General features: G+C 40.7%; 1 protein-coding gene across 1 annotated transcript in view; it reads left to right on the top strand.

The window, feature by feature from the left end:
- The first annotated feature begins 5,304 nt into the window (after positions 1-5,304).
- tbl1x (transducin beta like 1 X-linked) overlaps positions 5,305-6,950 on the top strand; it is a 22,385-nt gene continuing 20,739 nt past the window's right edge. Inside the window, exon 1 of the mRNA XM_035676411.1 lies at positions 5,305-5,709. The gene's annotated coding sequence lies outside the window, so the exon portion shown is untranslated. The remainder of the gene's footprint in view (positions 5,710-6,950) is intronic.

Below are 6,950 nucleotides of genomic sequence, written 5' to 3'. Positions count from 1 at the left end.
ATCATTCTAAACTAACAAAACCTTAATGATTCTTATTTTCAGGTGATAATACACTAATGGAAACATACTCTCTTTATGCTGGCTCAAGTTGCATACTGTACTTACTGTACAGATATGAGTGGTATTAAGCTTCTTGTCTAATTCTGTAATGTATTGTGATACTCTACTCTTTAAATGTTCTATGGAAATGTTTGTCCATGGGCCTTTTCATTTAAACCATTTATTTGGATTTTAAATCTAATGCCAAAAAAGCAAAAAATACAGATGAACTGAAGAACATGTAGCTTCTGAGAAATCTACAGCTTGAGAGGTAATTTCAAAACTGTGTAACTAAATGATTTAAATGTCACTGTAAGAAAAAGGCATTGTAAAGTCAATGACTGCCATTATGCTAGAGGGGGAGGAAAGGGAAGGCGAGTCTGTTGGATGCCCAGGTCACCAACCCTTGACCTCTGTCCTCGACCCTTGAATCTCTGACATCTGTCTGCTTTTCCCGCCTTCTCTCCCTCCCCCAGTTCTGTCAAAGGAATTTGATTATGGCGGGGGTAGGAATGTGGTTTCCTAAAGTGACACGCTTTTCTAAACACTCAAATGCCCTTGAGAAAATGATCACTACGCACTGAACAAGTGTGATATATAAACAGCATGTGCGTAGCAGCTCACAAACTGTACAGTTTGTTAACTGCTACATTTATTTTTTTATTATGTGAAACCAAAGCTTTTGCACCTGAAAAACAACAAAGATGTTTTTTGTGTTTTTTCTCTCCTTTAATTCTGCTTTGCTTTGTCTGGAAAATAGGTCTGTAGGCTATGACATAACAGCGTACCACAGAAAGCCTTTTTGCATCTCTAGCCAGTGTAGATGGTTGCTGTGGGGGAGGGGAGGAAGACAGTGGGGGTGGTGTTGTACAGTGAGTACACAAGGCTTTCTTTTTACTCTCTACTGCCACAAGCTCATATTTACACACACACACACACACACACACACAAATAGTGAAGCCCTCTCCTCCAGTCTGACCCAGCCCCCATGCTTCTATTCTCTTTACAGTGTAAATAAAGCAGCAGGGCTTAGGGAACTAAATCCAATATGTCAATGGACACCGGAGCACAATGAGGTATAGATACCCAACTGGATATTCCCCTTGCTACAGACTGAGCTTTCCACGCGCTTCCCCGGCCTAATAACGACACAACAAGAGTCGTGTGACTCAGAGCACCCTTCCCCCACCCATACATATTACCATTGCTCCTCAGTGCTGTCTAGAAAGGTCATGTGACCCTCATCAGCTTCCCGGGTTGGGGGAGGGGAGGCAGATTGAACCTGTTCTTTGTTAGGAGGTCAGCCCCAGCTCTATGGCAGGAAGCTCTCCTACCACACAGTATGTAATAGAAGTGCAGAAGGCGGCGTGGAGGGTTTACAGTGAGTGACATGAGTCTCGGAGCATGCAGTAGAGAGGAAGCCAACATAATGCAGTGCTTAGGCTTGCCTGACAAATGCAGTTGCACTGTTTTTTTACAAATGGTACATGGCTGATGTAACAGAAAGAAAAATAACTTTTAGGCCCAGTCTCTGTTTTTATAAGCACCGGCTCAAATGTCTGGATACACTTAATATAAGCATGATATTACAACTGCTGCTGTGTGTGGGCAGAGGCAGTGACAGTTCAAGAGTTAACGGCTGGAAAGGGCCAACACAATTTAAGATGAAATATTTGGTTATTAATACATTAAAGTAAATATGGAGGGACAGTATTCCTTGATGGGGAACCAACTACAAAGCTGCACAGCAAACCGTAAGAATTTCAGAATCTCTTCTATTTCCAGATGATGTCCTTCTGGCTTCATCAGACTGTAATTGTAGGCAGCTTGCAGCAGGGTGTGACAGGGTTGGGATGAGGATTAGCGCTTGAAATCCCAAGGGTTGTTTTCTAGAAAAAAGTGGAATACTCCATGGGGGTGAAAGGGGGGGGCATCCGTATTAAGTGAAGGAATTCAGGTATTTTACCTAGTAGTGGGATCAGCTGCAGTATAATACAGTCTGTTTATCAGACCATGTTTAGCTATAAAATAAAGCTTTGACTTTACTGCTCAATCTTCATTTCTCAAACTCTAAATTGCCACAAGCTTCGAATACTGAATGGAACAATGAAACTGATAAAATGTTTTACTTTACAGAGTAGTGGAAGGCTTTTTATGTACACCCTAAGTGTAATTCCCACTTACAGAGAATGTAAAGATTAACAGAAAAGTGATACTATCACATAAAATCCGCCTGAAGTAAATGCTATTTAGGGAAGTTATAGAATTTTAAAAATTGTCTGAGGTTATTCAACCTGATGGTAGTTCTGAGGCTGCAGTTTGTATTGTTGAGCACATTTCTTGTTGTATCTTTTAGTGTTGGTGGGGGTGTAATCCTAGTTCCTTTTTGCTCATACAGTGTCAACATGTTTGACACATAGTAAGACTTTCACAAGTTGTGACACTCAACCCTCCTTTAAAGTTTATTACTCGTCTTCGCTGCCTTGCAATTAATAGTTACTTTTTGAATGCCTAAATTCAGACATTGCAAATGTATTTAACAAGGGGTAAACTCTAAGTGCAAAACCTCCCATCTGAAAAATGCACAAAAAAACATGTTGTTTTCTTGCAGAATGCTTTCTTTTGAAGGATACCCACCCATCAGGAGACTTTTCTGTCACAACGAAGGGTAGGATTACCTTGCAGACAGACTGAATATGAGCGGCCATCCTTGTTCTCATCCAAAGTGAAATCCGCCAATCAGTAAATTCTGCAGATAGGAGGTTTTGCGCTTTGTCCATCGATATGTGCACTACCACACCAAAGTAGGAATGTTGAATTTAAATACAATGCTTCCAATTGACTTCTGAACTAAATTATTATTCAATATGCTATCCAGCAGCCTTATGTGCACCAGTACCTTCAGCTCCCACACTGTTCCACATCACAGCAAAATTGTGACATAATCTTGAGCACCCTTTGCAGGGCTTTTAAGTATAGAATAATGGCACTACTAAATGCATAATTTATACAAAATTTTAAATGACCACCAGCAAAAACAGAGATTCAAGGTTAAAAGCTTATGTGATGTCAGGCAAAGTATTGATTGAGAAACACACAGAATGTTTTAAAACACAGATGGGTCATATCTGAACATAGAGTGAACATATGAATGGAGAGAACATTTCTAAGTTGTCATTTCCTGGAAATGAGATGCCTTACTTCCTCACTGAAATCTATAGAACAATTTATTGTCAAGAAATGGCTATGAAACTGCTATTTGGCACGCTGCAGACCTGAGCTAATATATCCATTTATCTTCTTTCAACAAACATGGATTTCTCTAGAGAACAGCTCTCTCTGTAGCATATGGCCCCTCAAACATCTGCACATCAGAGACTGACTGACATCTGCATGTCCTCTGTGAACTGTGTTTATTTTTATTGTCTCTCATTCCATATGTAATAGCTAAAGTAGCAAGAATTCTATATTTCTTGACCTGCTTCAAAGTTTTTGATCTTCAGTGGGAATGAAAGGGCTTAGTGCCTGAAGACAGGGTTGGGAAGATAAATTAATAAATAAAATTGGCCTTATCCTTTAAGTTCAAATACATCGTCTGTGAACACTACACAGCTTCAGTGTTAGGCTAGGCAGAGCTGATGTTGTCATCATGGATGCCATCTTATACTTTGTGAAGAAGAACTGCCTCCAGCTCAATACTAAAGAGATTGTGTTGGACTTTCAAATACTCCCTCTCAAAAAGCCAGTTAACATCAGAAGTCGATGCTTTCCTGGGTACATACATACTTTGATGCTTTCCTCAACATGGCTGAAATGGTTGCTATTCTCAATCTAACTACCATTAACGTGTATCCGCCCAATATTGTCTCTGCTGTCTCTAGGCACCAATACTGCTCCTTGTTGTAATACTAATACAGAATGCATGTTGTATGATTGAATATGACTGCACAATATGCATGTTGGGATTGCAATAATAAAATATATTTCATCAGGAAAATGTGTTTTAAATGAATCCAAAATTATAAATGACCCCATTGGTTTCTAGGCATTATATTAATATCACCACTACCAACCACGTACAGTAGCTTAGTCATATACTGTACTTGCAACCCGTAGAGAGATAACAGCCAGAGAAGAGTTAGATAATCACTGTGGCCCAAGCTACAAGTAAAAGGGGAAAAAATTCTCAGCTGTTAACTTTATACACTCTCAAAGGACAAATCACTGTAATAATCCTGTCATATTCCAACAGGGACTTGCCTTGATGTGCTACTAATTACTGACCTCAAAGACCTCCCCACATCTTCCAATATAAAAGGTGGGATAATTATATCATACATATATCTTATTTAAGTCCCACTGACAAAATTAGAAAAGCAATGTCTTAATCTGTAGCTATTGTCCTACTTACAATCAGAGCTGCCATATTTCTACCAAACTGTTTTTACTAAAAAAAAAAAAAAAATCTTGAATAAAACATTACAAGCTCACATTGTCATGCTTTTGCAGGCTGAGCAACTGAAAGCACACAGCATACATTGCCACATGGAGCAGCTGTGGCTTCAGCCCCCACGGAATATGCGGTGCGCACATACTGCCGTGTGTACGGTAACCAAAGGAATGTGTCACACCAGTGTAGAGCCGTAATGATGTCAACTTGTTATTTACTTTCCAAATCTGAATGACTGAGCAAGGCGAAAGGAGAATTAATCAACCGCTGTGTGACCGGGCAGGCGAAAAATAGTGGAGTGTGGGGGAGGGGAAGCGGCTCAGAGGCCGGATAGGCAACATGCTCGACTGTAGCCTGGAGACCCAGCTCCACTGCCTGCACTAAAAGCAAAACATCAAAAGTAATAACACACTTTAGCGCGGTTTTTCGAAAGTGGGCTATTTTAACGGCAGATGTCGAGCGACAGATGTGCTGTTTTTGGGGTTAAATGCGAGCCACGCTGAGCTCCATTTTAGGTACACATTCAAGGCTCTAGCATAGACATTGCAGTACAGTAGCCTGTGTGGTGACTGCACCGTTGACAGTGTCTGAAACTAGTAACGTTTACCGACTGACATTTTAGCACGCACTTTAGCCAATTAGAGCAGTGAGATACACACATATTAGTTCATAAATCAATTAATAATAAAGCTGAATGCTAGGTTGTGTTTTTATTATTCAGGTTTAAGGTCAGTTAGCCTTTATCTCCCCCCCTCACCACTACCACAACCACCCCCACCCCCCTCTCCCTCTCTTTTTCTCTCTCTCTCTCCCCCCCATTCTCTGTCTACGTCTCTCTCCCGCTGCCGACCAGCGCCTGCTGCTGTCTCTTTATGTTACTGTTCTCAGTGAACGGTGAAACTCCTCAGAGTAGCCTGCAGCCTTCAGCCACAGAAACTCGGGTGTTTTTTTTTTCCTCTCTCTCCCTTCTTCCCCCCCTTTTTCCAACTTTACCGCCAGTTGTGAGTGTGTCTGAGCGAATACGCTTTTGTTAGCACACCAAATTAGCCGACAGTGAGTCATACGAGGCAGCAGCGGCGGTCGGAACTTGAAATATGACGATAAGCAAAATGGGAGGAAAGTCGTTGCTAGCTCACTGAAGTTGGAGGTTTCTCCTTGTGGAAGAGGAAGAGGAAGAGGTGGCGGCGGCGGACACCACGAGTTCACTCTCACAATAAAAGGTAAGCCAGTTTAAAAAAAAAATAAGTAAATAAAGAAAGTCCGAGTGGCATGGTTTTAGGTTGCACTGCATTCAGGTTGCCCCCCCCCCCTGTGTGTGTTTGTGTGTGGGGATATGTGCGAAGAGGTTAGTGACTTTGAGAAATTGGTGATTATGGCGTTGATTATGAGGTTGCCGGCACATAGCTTCGTCACCCCCTTTCGCTCCACACGTGTGTTGAAATTCCTGCTTCTGTTTTTTCATTTCCTCCTCTCTCTGTCGGTGTTACTCCAACAACATACTTTTCTTATACTGCGTTTTATTGTTGTTGCTGCTTTCTCTCTCCACACACACTCACATCAAACCATAGTAGCTGAGCTGTGGACTACTACTAAGTTTTTAGAGGCTGAAGGTTGTCCCATTTCGGTGTATTATTAGGATTTTTTTTTTTTTTACTTTGCCCTTCATAGCGCAGTGAAATATAGAAAAGTTTCGCCACATTAAGTTGCACCAGTCATTTTTGTTCAATGATATGATACACAATTATTATAATGCCATGCAGACTTACTTGAGCACATGAGTGGGGGGGTGGTGGAGGACATTGAACAGCCTCCACTCTTTCAAGGGACAGTTCATGTTACTGTACAGCTACAATGTTAAAGCTGTTTCCTGACTGTGTGTCAGCTGTAGATGTACCACTATATCAAAAGAAAACCTTTAAATATAAGAAGCTCAAAGACATGGTGATTTCACATTTAGTAATGTAGTGTGACCTATATATTCTCCTTATGTTCCAGTTAGTTGTCCTGGCTGTGGTTCATTGAATAATGGCATACAGCATGTACAGACACAGTTAAGAAGTCTCACCTATCCTCTGAGCATCAAAGTGTTCATTATCTCTATGAAAGAAAGACAAAGAATATCAGCTGACACCACACTGCTGTTTGAATGCTGTCTTAACCTGATTCTACTTCAGTGGCCCAAATCATAGATGGCCCCATTTTCTTGTTGACTTAGTGGCTGTTATATTTGTTGTTGTTTTTCACTGTATCAGTCAATGTTTGGCTCCTAAAATTAGATTTGATGCAATTTAACAAAGAAGTTGTGGAGAACTTTTTTGTTGAGATGATACTGGACTTGATTTTTTTTTGTTTTTCTGTTTTTTTTTAATAGTAAGCCATTGGCCATATTCCGGATTACATTTTACTTCACTAATGTGAATGAGATAGCACAACTATTGTGTTCATAGGATTTATGTAGTTA

This window comes from Morone saxatilis, unplaced genomic scaffold (genome assembly GCF_004916995.1).
Source record: "Morone saxatilis isolate NCDOM2014 unplaced genomic scaffold, NCSU_SB_2.0 Contig5, whole genome shotgun sequence".
NCBI classification, from domain to species: Eukaryota; Metazoa; Chordata; class Actinopteri; family Moronidae; genus Morone; species Morone saxatilis.
This window is presented reverse-complemented; position numbering and strand designations above follow the sequence as displayed.